This window comes from Toxorhynchites rutilus, chromosome 2 (assembly GCF_029784135.1).
Source record: "Toxorhynchites rutilus septentrionalis strain SRP chromosome 2, ASM2978413v1, whole genome shotgun sequence".
NCBI lineage: Eukaryota > Metazoa > Arthropoda > Insecta > Diptera > Culicidae > Toxorhynchites > Toxorhynchites rutilus.
This window is the reverse complement of record NC_073745.1, coordinates 109,271,876-109,291,859: the sequence shown is the minus strand read 5'-3', so window position 1 is coordinate 109,291,859 and position 19,984 is coordinate 109,271,876. Positions and strand designations below refer to the sequence as shown.

General features: G+C 37.2%; 1 protein-coding gene across 3 annotated transcripts in view; it reads left to right on the top strand.

Annotated features, from left to right (window-relative positions):
• Nucleotides 1-1,651: 1,651 nt before the first annotated feature.
• Nucleotides 1,652-19,984, top strand: part of LOC129764825 (A disintegrin and metalloproteinase with thrombospondin motifs like) — a 336,932-nt gene continuing 318,599 nt past the window's right edge. Inside the window, exons 1-2 of one of the 3 annotated variants that reach the window (XM_055764325.1) lie at nt 1,655-2,251; nt 2,808-3,891. The gene's annotated coding sequence lies outside the window, so the exon portion shown is untranslated. Of the gene's footprint in view, nt 3,892-19,984 lie in introns of all 3 variants that reach the window. The other 2 variants (XM_055764327.1, XM_055764328.1) reach the window with 2 other exon arrangements.

Genomic DNA, 19,984 nt, shown 5'->3' with positions numbered 1-19,984 from the left:
AAAAGCTGCGGAAAGTCATCGCATTTTGGTGGAAGTTTATGGTAACCATGCTCCAACTGAGCGAAGGTGTCAGAAGTGGTTTGCACGGTTTAAAAGTGATAATTTTCACTTGGAAGACGAAGAACGTTCCGGACCGCAAAAAAAAGTTTGAAGATGAAGAATTGGAGGCTTTACTCGATCAAGATTCGTCACAAACGCAACAAGAACTTGCAGATACACTTGGGGTAGCTCAGCAAACCATATCCGATCGTTTAAAAAGCAATGATCCGAAAGATAGGACATTGGGTGTCGCCACGAGACGTCGAACGCCGTTTTTTCACGTGCGAACAACTGCTCCAACGGCATAAAAGAAAGGGTTTTTTTTTTTGCACCGAATCGTGACCAGCGATGAAAAGTGGGTCCATTACGACAATCCTAAACGTCGGGCAACTTATGGATACCCCGGCCATGCATCAACATCGACAACCGCGCGGGATATTCACGGCCAGAAGGTTATGCTGTCTATTTGGTGGGACCAGCTGGTGTACTATGGTGTACTATGAGCTGCTAAAACCGAATGAAACCATTCCATACCATACCATACCATACCATCTACCGACGGTAATTAATGCGTTTGAGCCGTGCACTGAAGAAAAAACGACCACAATACGAGCAAAGACACGATAAAGTTATTTTGCAGCACAACAATGCTCGGCCGCATGTCTCGAAACCGGTCGAAACATACTTGGAAACGCTGAAATGGGAGGTTCTATCCCACCCGCCGTATTCTCCAGACATTACTACCTTTTTTGATCGATGCAACATGGTCTGGTTGACTAGCACTTCTCTAATTTTGATGAATTCAAAAATTGGATCGATTCGTGGTTTGCCGACAAACCGGCCGATCATTTCCGCAAAGGGATCCGTGAATTGCCAGAGAGATGGGAAAAAATTGTGACTAGCGATGGACAATCTTTAAATTTATCAATTTGTAACCATTTTTGCAGGATAAAGCATTATTTAAAAAAAACTAAGAAACTTACCGGTACTCCTATTATAATACATCCGAAAATAAAGCAAGCATGTTTCATTACTATCTTCTATTGTAACTGTTGATTCCAGTGACCAACGCTCTCCTAGCCAAATGTGCATTGTCAGCCCACAGCGACTGACGCGGGCCACGGGGAAAGTTCAGTGTCAGTACCCTGAGACCGACGCGGGGCTCAACGTGTTAAGTACCATCTTCTCTATCTGTCAAAAAGTCTCTCAAGTATTAATGTAATTTTGCTACTAGAGACCGATCTTTGGGTGGTGATGAATTCATCAAATAAAATAGTAAAGAAGCCTCTGCTAGGATAATCGATCGCTCACGCAAATCACGATCGCTCGATGTTGCATTAAACCTCTCGCGCATCGCAACATACGATCAAAGCTTATGTAGATTTGAGTTTTTTTTCTTCATTCCTCTCTTTTTTTACACCAAGAAGCAAACCAAGAGAAAGACAAAGCCCGGAGCTTTTCCTTTCGTTACGTCGGATCGATTGCATCGCGGCGGCGCTCGATAGTCTCCACTCCTGCACTTGTGGTAGTATTCGTTTTGTCTCTGGTGGCTGCTGGTGGGCTTTTTTTTCGCTACCGAAAGTGTCGAAACCAGCGCAAAAAAGCACTACACCACGAGACCCCTTAGTCGGCGGTTTTTGGGTTTTGTGTTTAGGTCAGATTCGACTCGACGAACTCGGTGCACCCGATCGCTGCGACTGGCGACAGGCGGGCTTCGCGTAGAACACAAACTCTCAGAAGTCCACTTCGAAAGGTCATCCGGAGGTTCGACGGTGGCAGCAGCAGTAGTGTAGTTGTGCGGTGGTACGTGTGCCTGCCAGCGTCGTCTGAGTAGCAGCACGCGATCACCAGTGTACGCGCGGTCGGTCGGTCGCTAAGTAGACGCGAGCACCCGCGAATCGATCGCACCTCTCGAACTCTCTGTGTGGACGGAAGGTGTCTCCGCTCGGGTTCAGATTTTTATGAATTAGTTAATGTTTAACCGTCACACCGATAAGCTCGTTGTTCTGTGAACTGCTGCGGTTCTTGCCAGGTGTTGAGACAGTATTGGAGCGGTAGCAGTTCTTCGCCATTCTGTCGTTCGAACCGCGGAGTGTTCTCGGGCTTGCGCGTGGACTTGGGAGTGTTGAAAGTGTCTTTTTTTTCTCGTGTTCATGTGATTGTGGTGTGTTACTTAGAACCAATCTGAGTGTGATCGGTGTAGATAAATTAGGTGAGTCTATGTGATCGATGCATGACAGAACATTGCGTGAAGTAACCTTGGCTAGAGAAAGTGTGAGCCCTTTTCTTCTCTCTTTTCGCCATTTTTCGATAACTGAAACAAAGCGCTTCGCCATCAATGCGGATCGCCACGAGTGGCACCTATTGCCTCTCGATCGCTAGCCACGGCCGCGTGGTATGTACAATTAAAAGTGAAGTTAAGCACTTTTCTCCGCGGCCAGCAGTGAAGGCAAGAGTAAAATAAAGATAATATAGACATATCTGTGAACTGGACTTGGAGCCACACTAAACCACGAGCTACGTTTGTGTAGAAAAACCAGCTGAGAGTGATCGTTCGTGAAACAAGTTACTTAGTGGGCTCCATTTTTTTTTTGCTTGCCATCGAAGACAAAAGCCACGCCAACGATTTGAGACTGGAACAGTGAGGCTGTGTGGCAGAGGCTCAATTGAGAGGCCCCTTTACCTGCCGAAAACAGAAAAAATTAAGTGCTAGTATCATTTTCTAAGAGGCCTCGGCGAAAAATTTCACTTTATCCGAACTGAATTAGCGTAACAAAAAGCCAACCCCCAGCGGTACAGTGTTTTGATGAACATACGGAAAAAGTTCGAAAGCGAGACCGCGAGTATTATTTAACAGCACAGAAACAAGAAAAAATAACACCAACATAAAAAGTGAATTTTGGCAGCAAGTGTTTCGCGAGATAGACAGACACCAGAGTGTTAAAACGGCGGAAGTGATGGAAGGGTGAAACCGAAACTTTGAAGAAGAGTGAAGCGGGTGAATCAATTAAAGATAATTTCAAACTGAACAGCATTGGCCCCCTTGAATGGACCTTGCGTTGGAGTGTCCGACTGGAGTGTTTTTTTATTTTCGTCGTTGTGTTTTATGTAATTCATGTTTTTTTTCTCTGGTCCCGACTGTCTGCCGGATTTTTTGTGGGAGAAATTCATCCAAAATGACCAGCAACTGAGCAACGACGACGAAAACGCCAACGACGAATGAGAAACAGCAAAACAGATACAGATGGGAAGCTCCTAATTAGTGGAAAATTAGATAAATAGTTTTTCCTTCTTCTTTCGGCCGCGAAGCGAAGCCCCGACGAAAAAGGGAGGGCAAAAGCGACTAGCGCTAGCAAGTAAAAGAAATAAAAATAGAGAAGTAAATAATAATTTTGATCGAGTGAAAACGTTGAAAAATAAAATCCAAAATCGAGAGTCAATCGAGGGTGACCGTCAAAAAAAAAAAAAAAGAAAAGAAAACAACAACAGAAAAAAGCTGAATGCAAGGCAAGGTTGTGATTTTGGGCCGAGAAAAAGCTTAGGGACAAAGAACCTCGAGTGGAAGACGGGAAGGAAGGTGGATGGAAACGTAATGCAAGCTTGTTGAAAACGAAAGTGTTGTTTTGTGGTGCGGTGATTAGCTCGTCGTTTATAGGGAGTAAACAAAAATTCGGTAATCGGAAGGAATTTTTTTTCTGGTGGATGACTTCGTGGTTTCTTTTGTTTGGTTGTGTAATATTTACAACGAGTCAATCGAGTGATCAAGTGCTTGCGGAACTAAGGGTCTGTGTCGGTGACGAGGAGATATTTACACCTAAATGAGTATCGTACCTTGAAGCGGTTGAGACAAATGTAAGTTGCACAATTGTTTTATTTACAATGTGATAAATTCTACGAAAAAAACTTGATACATAGATCTGAATTTGTTATGATAATTAGGCGCGATGCATGAAATTTGCCGTTTGACATTAAAAGCCAACCTTCATTTTTGTTTCATTTTGAACTAATTATCTTCTTCTTCTTCAATGGCACTAACGTCCCTAGAGGAACTTCGCCGTCTCAACGTAGTATTACTTGCGTCATTTTTATTAGTACTTAGTTGAGATTTCTATGCCAAATAACACGCCTTGAATGCATTCTGAGTGGCAAGCTCTAGAATACGCGTGATCACAGTGCAAGTCGGAGGAAATTTCTTTGACGAAAAATTCCCCCGACCAGAACGGGAATCGAACCCGAACACCCGGCATGTTAGTTATGACGCTAACCACTCGGCCACGGGAGCACAATTATACAGGTAACAGATATACAGAAACAGATAATAATTAGCTAAATTGGTTGACAGATATTAATGTTATAATAATTAACTTTTCTCTATTTTACTGCATTCGAACACTTGTATTTTGGATTTTTCCCACCCAAAATTAGGTGATACAGGACGAACTCGATTATATACAGACTACAATTTCTTTTCACTGTATATAATCGAATCCTGTATATAATAGGGTCAAAAAATTGTTTTATATACAGTGAGGTCTCGATTATATCGCTGTGCGTTTATATCACGTCTCGTTTATATCACTCTTGAATTTATCACTGAAAATGTTTTATTTCGAAACATAAGAAGTAATATGAAGAGTTCAATTTCTCGATAAATTATTTAGCAAAACGTGATAATTAAGCAGAAAAAAAATATCTCAAAGCAACCATACCAAATGTTGTGATTACCCAACCATTCAATTTTTCTGAGTTTCCAGATATATGTAAGAAGTCGGTTGAATTGAAATATATAGTGTAGAATACAATAACTATCTCCGTTTATAACACTTTATTGTTGTGTCCAGGCGAGAAACATTCAAAAAAACTAAAATTCCAGTGTTTCATCATTATTGTTGAATTTAGATTTAGACGAATAGATTCAGACTCTGGACTGGTCAGCTTGTTTACCCGATCAAAACCCTATCCAGAACTTACGAGGAGTGATCGTACGATTAGTAGATGCAACTTACAAACAGTATGGGTGATTTGAAGAGCTAAAACGAGCAGTATCCTATGCGTAGAACGAGATACAGGGAAACTTCGATCTAACGTACATTTTACTTTAAAAATTGTACGTTGTGTCGAATTGTACGTTATATCGAAGCATAATAAAGAACTAAGAAATATAGTTTATATTACTTTTCTGTGTTGCTATTTTGGTAAGATAAAGAAATAATGATGTAAAAGTTCAACTAAAAGATGAAGTTAATCTTTCTCATGATTATACTGTTGATTAAAGATTGATTCATTTAGAATCCGGAATCATAAAACCAATTGTATCTCGGGATTGGTTAAAGGTACAAAAAATGTTTCTATATCAGAATATAGATAGTTTATTTTAAAAATTATTCCTTTACAGTTTTGATGAATTTGCATACTTTTCTTCGGATACGCTTCATCAAAATTTGGAATCTCTGTTGGTCAACCTCAGCAGCCATTTTATTCCACGATCTCTTCATGTCTGCAGCATCCCGAGTCACTTTGACACACATTCCGCAATAACGCTTCACAATCGCCCAATATTTTTCGATTGTGCGGAATTGGCGGCAATTGGGAGGATTGGGGCCTTTTTCAATGTGCACCATTGGACTATAGTGGCACCTTACCAAATCTGGCCAAAACTTCACTGGACGTTTCTGCAGGCATTCTCTTTATACATTCTCGAGTCATTGTCCTGTTTTTTGATGAAATCCTTGGTTTTCTATCCACAGCTACGAATCCCTTGCAAAATCATGCACTTCCTGGCATATTTATCAGCGAAAACGAACTTAAGTTTGCTGGGAATATCACGTCTAGCAGTGCCCTTCTAGAATATCAGGCCTGGCAGCTGTCCTAAATCCATCTTTACGTACATTTCGTCATCCATCAGCAAGCATCCTTTGTACTTCGCCAAAACCTTGCTGTAAAACTTTCGAGGTACAAACGATCTTTTGGCTTCCAAACTTTGCTTCAGCGTCCTGTTTGTGTGCTTGCAGGCACAGAAATTTCGATAACCTTTTCGCATATGGATTCTCCGGATATGGACTTCGGTTAAAGTTGTGTTTGTGGCGATGTCGTAGTCCCAGAGTTTGCGTTAATTATCTCATTACTTTGAACCTCAGCTTCCGATCGTATGTTTCACGAAGATCCGTCCACTGTTCCATCAGAACAACACTTGCGCGTTCATGCTCTGATTTGTTCATTCATCCACACATTTAAACTTATGTTTAAGAATGCACTGTAAAATGATGATTTTTTCTCGTTTTCAGCCAAATTAAATAAATATAAGAAAAGAAAAGCGACCGAACGATTAATGTTACTGTAGGGATGGTTTTATTAATAAGGAATTTTGTGTACATTTATTAACATCAGTACAAGAAAACCAGATAATGTCGAGTGTTTCTTGTTGATGTTGGAATATCTGTCTATCTGATTTTTTCAACAGATTACTATTGAAAATAGACAGAATCAGAAATTATTGATTTTGTATTCTTTCTGTCTCTACAACTATTACAATCCGTTTGAAGTTTAGTTCAGTTCATTAAACGAATGGGTTTTCAAGAGCCACTATTTGGAGTATTGAAAGAGTTAATTTTAATGTTTTTTTTCTGAACAGTTACAAAATCTCCTCAAAGTCATACGTCAAGTTTCCGTCCGTGCCTTTAGGATCTCTCCTAGGATTCTTCTTTTTACTTCACTGTACTTATTGCAAATTTACTTTCACTGTAATGTTGAAATATTATATTATTTCTTCAATTAAGCTATATTTAAAATATATAAAAAAAAGTTTATGAAAAATTGTATATAATCGAGTCTGAAATTTTATATAATTGACTCATGTATAATTGAGTCCAACCTGTATTCAATCGAGAGAGAAAAATTGAATAGAAAGGCGCAACATCGAAAATGTTTAGGGAATTATGAAAGAGTGTACCTGGAGATAAAATATAGCATTTCAGAGCTGCAATTTTCTTGTTTCGAAATCTTCCAGTTAGATTTTTTGGCTTTGATGCATGTACGTGTAATATGAATAAACAAAAATACTTCTTTCAAAGGTTTTAAAATGTTTGTATGTATTCGAGCAGACCTCTCTTCTCTCAGACTGAACGTCAGCTTAGAATTGTACCCAAAACGATTCCAAGCAGGGATTGAATGAAGGCCGGCTGGATTGTAACGCTGTTTTACACTACCAAGCTAACCACATAGCCACAGGAGCTGTTACACAAATGAGTGAGAATGTTATTTTTACGTTGATTTAATGTAATAAATCAGGATGTCATAAGTTGTGCTAAAATGTTGGGTGAAGAAATTACGATTTCAATCAGTCCAATATAACATCATGTGTTTCATAGAACGTTCCAGTAAATCCTAATGATATATTTACGTTTACTTGTTTGTCAAATGTTTTGCTCAAAAGTGCATAAAACCCAATTTTTCTTCTTAAGACATTCCACTACTAAACATTCACAGTAATTATACACATCATATAAAAAAATGTGTGATAAACATCCAAACGTTAGCAATTTGCAATGCAATTTCCAATACAATTACTTCCTGTACTTCAACCGTATCTCACACAGTGTTGTCACATGTACAGATTTATCTACCTATCTATCGTTTTTTCTGTTACATATGCTGTACGGTACAGACCGCAGTTTTTTGTCTAAATGTACAGAAAGATACAGCTCTTCTGAGTGTTAAACTTAGAACATTGTTTTGATTCATTCTATTAGGGGAAATCAGGGTAAAACCGACACCCTCTGACAGTAAAAAGATATTTTTTTGCAAATTTTTCGATTCCTTTTGTACACACTTGCCATTTTTTATGTTTCGAGGCGCCATTCAGCTAATCAAGTCGCGTTTTGTTCAAAACAAAACCGATCAGCAAACTGGAAACAGTCCGTGTGAAATTTCGCTAGTGGAATTTAAGTGTTTTAGTTGGAAAACTTGGTAAAATTCAATTCTTTTTGAGAGCCTGATTCATCATAGATCATTGTTTAGTGTATACTGGTTTTATTGCTTATAAATGTTCAAAAGTTTTGTTTTTAAATTTCAAGTCCATTCAGGGTAGAACCGACACCTTAAATCAGGGTAAAATCGACACCCGTTTTGTGTCTCACTGACAGGAAAAATGCGTCCTTATTTTTTGTAGATTCCTTATGCTTATGTTATAAAGACAAACCGGCAGAGCCGGACTGATATTCAGCTAAAAACGACCAAAGCCAACGTTGAGTGTCAATGTCAATAAGAAAGTCTGTTAGGCCTCATGGTATCCCTCGATCAACGCTCATCGGTCATGTCTCCGGTAGATGTTCACCCAAGCTGGAATAAAAACTCCTGACTAGGAGCTGCATAACCTGCTTGATCTTAAGGCTGATGTCACATTAGGCGGATTCGCCGCCGCGGATTCCGCGAGTAAAACCGCAGCGGAGGATATACAGTGTATTGTGAATGAGTCATGTCACACAGAGCGGGGCGGTTTTGGAAGCGATTTCAAATCGAGAAAAAAACCGTCGCGATATCCGCGGCGGCGAATCCGCGTAATGTGACATCAGCCTAAGAACCGTTTTTGCTCCTTGTTTACTTCTTATTACCAATGAACTTTATAAATGAAGGAAATTCTAGTTTATTTTTAAGCATCTTAAAAAAAATAAATTTGTATTTTCAGTGTAGATTTCCGTGTTCAGCTAAATGTGCCAATTGGTACGTTCAACAATGTACGACAATGAAAAATGATATTGCACAGATATTAACCCTTTGAGTGCGGAGGAGCGCGATAGCGCTTCTCTTGTTACTGCGGGGAGCACCTTTTAACACAGGATTTTGCTTTCAGGAACATAATGAGGATACAGATTGATATAGTCTAGATTCTATCGCTTATTGTTCATCCATTATTCGATGGATTTTAAAAATGGCACTTGAAAAGCTAAAGCTTTTATATAAAGTAGAAGGGTCTGAGCCTAGGGGCACGGACGGAAGATTGACGTAGGACTGTGAAGGTTCAGAACACTTGGTTATTTTAACACTTTGCGGACCGCCCACGAGATTTCTCGTGTTTCGCGTCCCATCCGTTGCGGACCGCTCACGAGATTTCTCGTTTTCGCGTTCCTTCTTTACGGACTTGTGTGAAATTAATGGATGAAAATTTTTGTTGGGTGCAAGTTTCTGTTCAACATCTTGCTGGATTCAATGAAAAATTAATTATTTCAGTTGAAATAGGTTGATTGTTTATCGAGTAACAACCTTCAAAATAATGCTCATTAGATAGAGAATTGAATCATTCATCTTTCCACATAGTTATAGACTGAAACGTGAGCATGGGTCAATATAGGAAAATATACAGAATTTTGAAAATCAAAAAATGTTGTTCGAGTAGAGTTATCGAAGTTATTCGATAGAGAAATCTTTTACCTTTTTCCAGCTATAATTTTATTAATCGAAAAAGGGTATTAGAAAAGCTATAGGTCGAAATTGTATGGAAGAAATTAATTATTTTAAACAAAATTGAAAAAAAGTTATTTGAAAGGACCCGAAACACATTCTCGAGATAGTACTTATTCGATATAGAATTTTTTTTTCTTTAGCAAAATTTCCATTGGTCGCAATAGGATCTAAGAAAAATTATAGCCCAAAACATATACAACTTGTTTGGGGGTAATTAATTAATTTAAAGAAAATTAAAAAAAGTTATTTGAAAGGACCCAAAACACAGTTTTGAGATAATACTCATTGGATAGAGAATACTTTTATCCATTTTCAGCCAAATTTCATTGGCCGAGAAATAGTCTGAGAAAAGGTTTGGGACAAAATGTATACAAGTTGTGGAAGGGAAATTAATAAATTTAACAATTTTTGAACTTTTTTACACTCGAAAAAAAAAATGAACAAACAGAGTGCGAAGTCGAACTTTTAGGCTGTTTTTGAAATGCTTTAAAATCGTTAAATATCAACGCATGAAGATGGGATATAAATCACTTTAAAGCATAATTTACATGGATTTACACGGAATATTTTACAGAGAAATGGGCTATATCTTTTCTCAGACTGATAAATTTTCCTTTTTCCGATTGATAAAATTGTGGCTGGAAGATAGGTGAAATATTTGTCTATCGAATAACTTCGATAACTCTATTGGAACAACTTTTTTGATTTTCAAAATTCTGTATATTTTCTAATATTGACCGCTCACGTTTTAGTCTATAACTTTTCTCTGTCACGATCAAGAAAAAAATGAACTATGTGGAAAGATGAATGATTCAATTCTCTATCTAATGAGCATGATTTTGAAAGTTGTTACTTGATAAACAATCAATTTATTTCAACTGAAATAATTTATTATTCATTAAATCCAGCAAAACGTTGAACGAAACAGGAAGTGGGTTATATCTATGGTATAACCGCAAGGGTGACGTAGGACTATCGTTGATTTAGAGATCATTTGTTTGAAGTTGAATCTGAATTCATTCTAAATGATCTAAATGATATCCTACTGATGGGGAAGAATAATCTTCAGAAGCTATCCTGTTAATTGCGATTGATTGAAAAATCACAAAACCAAATGTATTTGGTCACAGTGTTACATGGATAGAAAACATCAAAATAAACTCTTTCACATGAATGTAATTTTAAATTCCCAGAGGAACTGGCAGATTATTTTCAGTAACGATTGGATATTTCCACATTTTCCTCGATACTGGAAGCCCACCAGTGGTTTATGCTAACTCGATAACCACCTGTTAATAGCACTTGATTGAAACATATTTGGTCACAGTGTTACATGGATAGAAAACATTCAAATAAACTCTTTCACAAGAATGTATTTTTAAATTCCTAGAGGAACTGGCAGATTATTTTCCGGATCTTTCTCAATGCTGAATGGCATCCGAACGGATAGAATTCCGTGCGTGTATGTGTGTGTGTGTGTGTGTGTAGCGGCTGCTTCGAGATCTTCCCGGGGAACCGTTTGTGGCATCACTCTCCTCCTGATGGATTCCCTTCTGGCCTAAGGTGCACAAACAGGCTCTTGGTGACACCGTTCATCCGCGCTTTCATGATAAATGAAGAGCTTCACCACAACAGCGACAACATGCTCCAATCGCTGTTCAATTAGAACTGAGTGGATTTCTTCTTCTTCTTTTTGGCTTTAAGAGGGTTTAAACTTTTCAGTTCATTCGCCTCTAGAACTGAGTGGATTTCCGAGCGGCGCTCACTTATACACCGATTGGTGATTTCAATAGCCTGTTTTGAAAGCAAATTTATAACTATTGAAACAACTTTTTGGATCAGAAAGTAATAAGTATAGAACGCGTAGACATTTTATCTTTCGAATGAAGTGTTTATCATACCATTTCGTTCAGTTGTTTAGGAGCTATTAACACTCAAAATCTCGGTCTCCGGCGTAACGCTTTCGTTTTGGAAACTTTGATTTTACACCCCGGTATAGAAATGAAAGACGTAGTCCTACGTCAAAACATGCATGCAACAAAAACTTTTATCCGCTGAACTTTCATCCGATAACTTCACACATAGAGGCGAATGAACTGCAAACTTTAAAGCCTCTTAAAAACTTGCAAGCAAAGCAAGCAACTTCACACAAGTCAAAGCGTGCGGTCCCAGGCGTATGTCTTACAGATTTCTTCCCGGTCCTTAAAGTGTTAAATGTAATTCTTTTCATTGTTCAGAAATCTGTTAGTTTAACTCTTTTGCAACTGTAAATAGTAGCCTTGAAAAGGGCCGTTTGTTGTATGTACTCATAACCTTCAAACGGTTTGTAACGAACAAAACAAAGAGAGATAATAAGCTTCTGGCAGGAAGTTCGATTGTCTAACTGAAAATGATTAATGACTATCAGTGGGGCACGTAACAGAGTGGAATGGTAGATGACGTATATGTGAACCGGTAAACAAAAAAAATTATATCGTTATTGATTACATTGAATATGAAATTTATGGCGAAAAAACGAAAAAACAAGTTGAAAATACTCACGATTTCGTGATATTTTGAGGTAAAATGCACATGAAATCATGAAGTTGCTTTATTTTTAATGGATAGCTATGGTATTGTGATTTCTTTCCATTGTTTTATTCTTATTATTAGGCATCGGGAGCAGTAACTTTTTCGGTGAAATGTTCGTTTGCAGACTATCACAATCAAGTCGAACTGGTTCTACTGCTCAATCTACCATAGAAGGAATTGAGTCATTGAGAATTATGAATATATGAGTCATGAGTCATGAAGAATATTAAAATTTCATTTCGTTTCATTTTTGTGATGTGATGTAATGCCGATCCTAATTAATGAATGATCACTGTATGGGTGACACTTACCTCGTTGCTTTGCTGAAATCTTACATGAAGTTTGAGTGATGCATGAAATATTGCATCTGATTACTTTAACATCTTGCTAATTTGTTAGATAGAACGAATTATTGCACGCAATTTTGTGCTACATACAACATTCATGGGAACGAAGTTAGAAGAAAAAATGCATAATACATGATTTACCTTTGCATCCGCTCGCAAAACATGTCTCTTTTATTTGTTAAATTGCTCACTTGTTTTATTATTTCCACTGTTGATGTCTCAGGCGAAAAAATTCTGGTTAAATTTGCCGTATACGGTATATATTATAACATATATCGTATGATATTTTGCTCCGCACTTAAACCGTTAAACCCTTTTTCCGAAAAAGTGTTGGAATGTTTGTTGTATTTTTCAAAAATAATTATTTTGTTACTGTTCTATATTCAGTTTTTTTCCATCTCTGTGAAATCACTACATTTTTATTAATTGAAAGGCTGCAGTTAACAAACAATACCACGCAGTCACTTGAAAGTCCGTCAGTGGCATTGTGGAAGATTTCATCTACGAAAAATGTTATTTTCTAACTTTAAGAGTGCAAAGCCCATTTCAAGCTAGATTCTAGCCTATCAGTTTTTATCGCATGGTTTTTTAACATTTGCTGATTCTTACTGTTGTTTACTGAATAACAACCAACTAAAATATGACATGACTTGAGTTCTGCGAGTTGGGACTCGCTCAACCCTCTCTCTAGTACCTCGAAACGCTTTTTTCCCCCTTTGGTTCAACGTCGAGTGAAAGTTGTTTTCCGTCCTGTGTAGCGCCACAAGATCGCGCGAAGATGCCGGTCTCGTAATATGTAAATGCTGCCTGCCACGGATGTAAGCCCTGAACCGTTTGCCATATTTATTGGTCATGAGTGCTTTTTCGCGCTCACCGGTAGCGCGTGTATCAATTCCGGTAAGATGCGGAATTCTCTGTACGGAAGTGCTTTGATCACTAGTGGCCATTTCAGGGGTTGACTCGGCTCTAATAGAGTAAAACGCGGTGTAATCCGTTAGGTTTGGAGAAGTCCTTCACATTTACCCCCATGGGACTTAAGGCTAAAAAGCATTCATCCAATCGATTCGACTGATTTGATTGATCCGAATGAGGAAAGAAGTTTTCACCAGGTAACGATTGGCTTTCGATCAATTTCAAGGTCTCGGATTCGGCGGTAACGATTGCCCCCGTTCACTAGTAGAACACGTTTTGTTTCGATGTTATTCACGAAAATGGGACGCGAGAACGTGTTGTGTCATTCGCATTCGCAAAAATAAATAAACTTTATCATTCTATGCTCAGGCGAATGTTTCGTGGGGAGAGTTGCCCACCAAAGAAAGAAGAACTTTATACTCAAGCATACTTCCAGTTTCTTTTTCTTCTAACATCATACAAAGTCATCACCAATTTGTGTGTTCGCCATCGGATTTTGTTTTTGGCAAAATATGCTAATATCTCCATATTGGTGTGTGAGATCTTTATCGGACTGGTCTTGCTTTCAAGATGGGAACAGGTCACCATTTTGGTTGGTTCGTCATCATTAGTGCTGAGCCATCATTTGGCTTCTAATGAACACGAAACCACAGTCCACTGGACGTGTCATTGGCGGATTGGTGTGTATGTGAGTTTGGGGCTTGGAGACAAATTGAGATCATTCACGCTGATAACGGTTATCATTCGTATGCAAATGTGCTTACGCGGAAAATATACACTCGCATATACGTTTTATTCTCGATGGATTTCGACAGGTGGTGCGTTGTGGATTATTTTTAGTACCCGATCAGAGATATTATACCTTCCTTATTACGATCAGCTTGATTTCATCAGAATTTCTGTTCCAATGGAATTTTTGTACCAATTTGCGAATAATTTATAGAAATCACAACCGTGATTCATATCGATGTTCATCGTTTTGATATTGTTTTTCTCACAAATTAAATGGTTTCATAAATATTTAAAACTAAGCCCGACAACCTTAGCTACCGTTATATTATGCCTTCACATTTGAAAACAAAGGCCGAAATTTTAATCAACGGGCTATCCTTGCACTCCGAAATTTCGATGGCATCAGTGCTCACATATTCATCGTAGTGTTGTGAACACGAATATCGACATCTTGCAATCTCTTTGGGTTCTCGGCTAGATGTCGGTTTGCCTTGTGCCTAGTCGATAAGCATGCAAATGAATTTTGTAGCGCTTTTGCGATTGTTCGAAACCGCTATTCGGAAATTTATACCGTATTAGAATTTGCACCAGTCAATGGAACAAGATATTCGATATTCGTAGTGAGCGGATGAAAGGTGTGGCATCGGCGGGTTTTCAAATGCAATCCTTTCGATAATTCTCAGCGTTGATAGTTCCTTCCACAAGAACAAATAACTTATCATACAAGCACTTTCTCGCTAAACCTGTTCATCCTAATCGACCATTTAGTATCTGACACTTTATTGCCAACAATAGCATTGAAAATGTATGGCCCGGAAGTGTTGTTGTGTTCATAAGTTTCATCATCCATCGAAATGAAACAGTTTCTCCGCTTTTTCAGAATCGTATCCAACCTCCGGCATCGCTCCTTTGCCCGTTCATGTTGTTCCGTCCGTTTCAGTGTCTTCTGTTTATCGTAGTTTCTGATGTTGTTTCTCGGATTGATATTTTGGAAGGGTCCAACGCTAACCTCGATGATTTTAACAGTTTTCTGTACAGAGTCAGATTTAGTGGGCAGCAAATGCATCACACGTTTCACACATTGGTAGCACCTCTTCTGGTTCTAGGCAAATCTCCAAGAGTATGGTGCCCCTCAAACTTCCTGATAATCTGGTACATAGCAGACTTAGACTTGTTCACAAGTTTCGTTATATTTCTACACGATAGTCTCTCGAAACAGTACTTTTGAATAATCAGATTTGGTATTGGATTTTGTTCAGCTTAGAGTACAAGTGACATGATGCTTTTAAACACCTGTCTTAAGATAAAAAATGTACACGAATGAATTCGGCTCTGTTACAGCTGAATTGCTAAATGAGCATAATAAAATAAACTGTTGGGATAAAAAAAATTGCTGTCGCAAAACTCCAAAGCCTTGGGTTCCATAGTTTTCTTTTCAGCTGGTTACACTCATATCTTACTGATCGTGTGATGTCAGTGAAAATCTCTTGCGACACAAATAGAATGGTTTTGAATCCAGCAAAGTGTTCAGCCATATCGTTCACGCGGAAACGATCGCCTGTTACATTTTCGTATAAAATACACAATATCCCCTTAAACCGTGTTATGACTATCAAGGACCTTGGTATCGTCCTAGATTCTGAGCTAACATTCTGCGATCATATCTCGTACATCATCACCAAGGCATCTAGGTTCTTAGGTTTCTTTTTTCGCGTCACCAAGAGTTCAAAGACCTACATTGTATCAAAGCTTTCTATTGTGCTCTAGTCCGCTCTACTCTTGAATACGCGTGGTCTCCCTACTACCAAAGTGGAGTCCAGCGGATTGAGGCTATCCAGCGAAAATTCGTCCGTTTCGTTCTACGTAATTTGCCCTGGAGGGATCCTTCGAATCTGCCAAGCTATGAGGATCGTTGTAAATTGATCGGACTCGATTTGCTGAGCTTACGTAGGGATTTAGCGAAAGCAACTTTCACATTAGATCTGATTTCCTCGAAAATCGACTGTGCTGATCTTCTTCAGTTGATAAATTTTAACCTACGCCTTCTTAATCTGCGTTCTCATACTTTCTTCCACCTCCCTCACTCTCGTACAAATTACGGTTACAACGAACCCGTATCGAGTATGTCTCGTGTTTTCAACCGTTGCTACTTGTTTTATGATTTTCACTTATCTCGTGCAAGCTTGAAAAAGGCATACTTGACCATACTTGACTCTTTCCAGTTAGGTATAGTTTTAAGTAGATATTAGCCTTGTAGTATTAGTATCATTAGGGTACCTAGTAATGAATGCACCTAGTAATGAATAAATGTAAATTGAGACATTTTATCCAAACTGACGCAATTGTCCCAATACTTTGTGTTGAATTCTGAATTTTGATGTTATAACTAGTATCAATTCAGAGATACATTTTTTTCTTCTTTATCAGACTTCGGGTGGGACAAAACTTTTATTTTTAGAGCTGATGGCAAAGGCGGAGCTTTCAGTGCAATATTTTGCTCTTTCTGTACTGTAGTTGCATTTCGAGTGCGTGATTTACATACGACTGAATGGTTATGATATATGAAAACAACAACAATCATATACAGGGTAACTTCGATATAACGTACATTTTACTTTCAAAATTGTACGTTGTATCGAAATGTACGTTATATCGAAGCATAATAAAGAACTCTGAAACGTAGCTTATTTTACTTTATTGTGTTGCTGTTTGAGTAAGGTTGATGAATAAAATCAATAGGAAGACGAAGCCAACTTTTCTCATGATGTTTCCCTTCGTTCTTTTGATTGAAGTTTGATTCATTTAGAATCCGGAATCACAAAACAGTAGTATTTCGGGATTGGTTAAAGTTACAACACAATCAAAATACAGATAATCTATTGTTCTTTCAGAAAAAAAAATATTAAAAAAATATTTTTTTTAGACTTTGATCATGTGTACGTTATATCGAGTGACGTTATAACGAGGGTACGTTATAACGAGGGTACGTTATATCGAAGTTTACCTGTAGTGATGAGTTGTGAAAAATTGATAATGATTACATATAATGATAATGGTATTTTGATGAAAATAATCATAGATTATATCAATAGTACTTGAATTCCAATACCATCAAGTCATTATGTTCATTTAAATTGTAACAATCTAAAACTTCAGAACTTCAGGCTTACTAATCTGAAAGAGACGCCTTTGCTTCACATAATGAAGTGCGTGTATTCCCATTCAATTAGCATTAGAAAACTATTGCTTCATAATCTTTGAATGCTTAAAACTTCTTTCACTGACTTTCACTTTATTCAACGTGCATCATAAGAAATTATTTAAACATTCACTAAAATATCATTATATCATTTAGTTACAAATCGTTCATTCTGAGAGTTGCGTAGGATTTTGTACTTCCGGTTCGATTTGCGATTAAATTCTCCTCTAATTTAATTCTAGTTTTTGGCACAAAAAATTCAATTTTTTTTTTCAAAGTAACAAATTATCATTTTGTTGAACAATGGAAGTACAGAAAGAATACCCTTACACCTAAATGGCTACTACTACTGTGTAATTTACAATTTATAGAAACATAAACTTATGTACATGTACACGATTAAAACCCGGCTCTGTTACAGCTAAAATGCTAACGAGCCTTATAAATAAATAAATGGGATAAAAAAAACAAATTATCCTTGGGCAGAATTTATTGGAGTTTTCAAAACTGCCTTTCACTTTGCGGTACGATGGTTGTTTATTGAATAACTCATCATCAAAGACGAAGGGGTAATGCTTCATTAAAACTGAATTATCTCTGCATGGGAAGATCCTACAGGAACGTTCTAGGAACCAAATGAAAGCTGGTTAATAAGGTTAATTGGATTTGCTGTTGAGTGGGTTAGCAAAAAATGGTGTTAGTCCAGAAAATCTTTGAACAGAAAAGAGAAAAATCGATTTTTCTTTTCTTCCCGATATTGTTTCTCACTACACCTACGCACACCAAGGTAAAAATATGTACGTAAAATATTCTAATACCCGAGTGTTGCAGCTTGAAAATAATGTGCATTCCATCGATATGCGTTGTTTTTCACGATGATAGAGCACGTCAAAAATCACTTAAAATTTCCGACTTCGTTCCTCTAGTTTTTTTTGTCGAGTGTATATAATCATTATCAGAAACAACTTCCGTTCAAGATTTATTCATAACTATCAGAAAACTAGATACTTTGTTTCTAAGCTTTGCAGTTCCTGAGAGAAAGAGCATGTGGGGATACTATACTGCTACTGGATCGTTATAACCCGCATGTTTACAAAATCAATCATTTGAAAGTCTTGAAAAATAATTCTAAGCTTGTTTGTTATACAGTATCAAAAGTACCGAATGGTCACAGTTGACTTATGGCAAAAACCATTGGATCGTCATAAACCATCACGTAGAACTGAGGCATTTGGTTCGGTTGCACATTGAATATATTGCGTGCTCTTTTGACAAAGAAAAAAATTTGCTCTCGTTAAACACCATAGTCTGAATTTTTTTAAAGATTTTTTGGGCTCGTTGGTTTGAGCAGAAATAATGAAGAAATTCAATGGATTTGCCAATAAATATCGATCCTCGTCAACATGTATCTCAACGAAACTGAGATTCTTTCGTTATATTCATTTGGCTATTATTTCTTCATGGAGTGCGTTTTCATGTCATTAATTTTCGCAAATAATTTTTCATTGTTTTGGAACAGAAAAATGTCATAGAATGTCAGCCGAATATTGTGGTATTTGGAAAAAGGTTTATGCCAAAACTAACCATAGCTTTGGATGCTTTCGTCGAATCATTCGGTTGTACCTGGAAATTTTTGTTAGTCTCAAATCTCTAGTTAGGACGCATTGCGGCAATTGAATTTCAATGTCGTTGTCATACACCTTTACTCCTTGAATTAGAAAAGTAAACGTCAATTAATCTTTTGCATCCAGATAACTTTAAGAAAATTCTCACTTTTTTATCGGTTATTTCAAGAGATAGAAAAAAACTTTGTTCTACAAATATGTCTCAAATAATTGGAGCTACAACATTATCGAACTATATTTACCTCTATCTATAAAGATAAGAAAGTTAGATTTTTTATTTCATCGACAATTCTGGTCACCCTATTTTTGATAACATAAAAACGAGTGCTCTATCATGAGTAACAACACAGTTTTTGTCTAGAGAATAACTGTCGAGCTCTAAATGCATCTAAATGCATAATTTAAATGCATCTCCAGGACCATTGTGCAATGGTAATGTCACCGCTGAGAGTATACAGCAATTCCAAATGAAATCGTCATAAGAATGCAGATTTTAAAAACTTGTATTTTTGATTCCAATGAAAGTGTGTATTCCGTTTGGCTTGGAGGAAATGTGAGTTTTTCACAGCAATTGGGATTTTTTTGACTCAAGCGTAACTTTTGAAAAGGGCGTATTGGTTTTAGTAAGAGAAATCTTTGATAATTTATATCTCGAAAACTATGAGTCGTACCGAAATAGTGTCTTAGAAAGAGTTATAGAGTATTGATGGTTGAATATGAAAAAAATGTATACTGAAAAAAAAAATTAGTACTCTTTTTTTATTTACAAAATAAAAATTCAATTTACAATATCCAAAATACATATTTTTTATTTTTTTTTAATACAAAATAGAGGTCATGTAAAAAATTTAAAAAATGGGCTCAAGATGGTAAAACAAACATAAAAAACTCTACAACTCTTTCTAACACACTATTTCGGTACGACTCATATTTTTTGAGGTATAAATTATCAAAGATTTTTCTTACTCAAATCGATACGCCCTTTTCAAAAGTTACGCTTGAGTCAAAAAATGAACCATGATGATGTATTTGGAAAAGTTGTTGGAAATTATAAGCAAATTCATAAAATTTCATGAACATGACGGTATAACACGACAAAC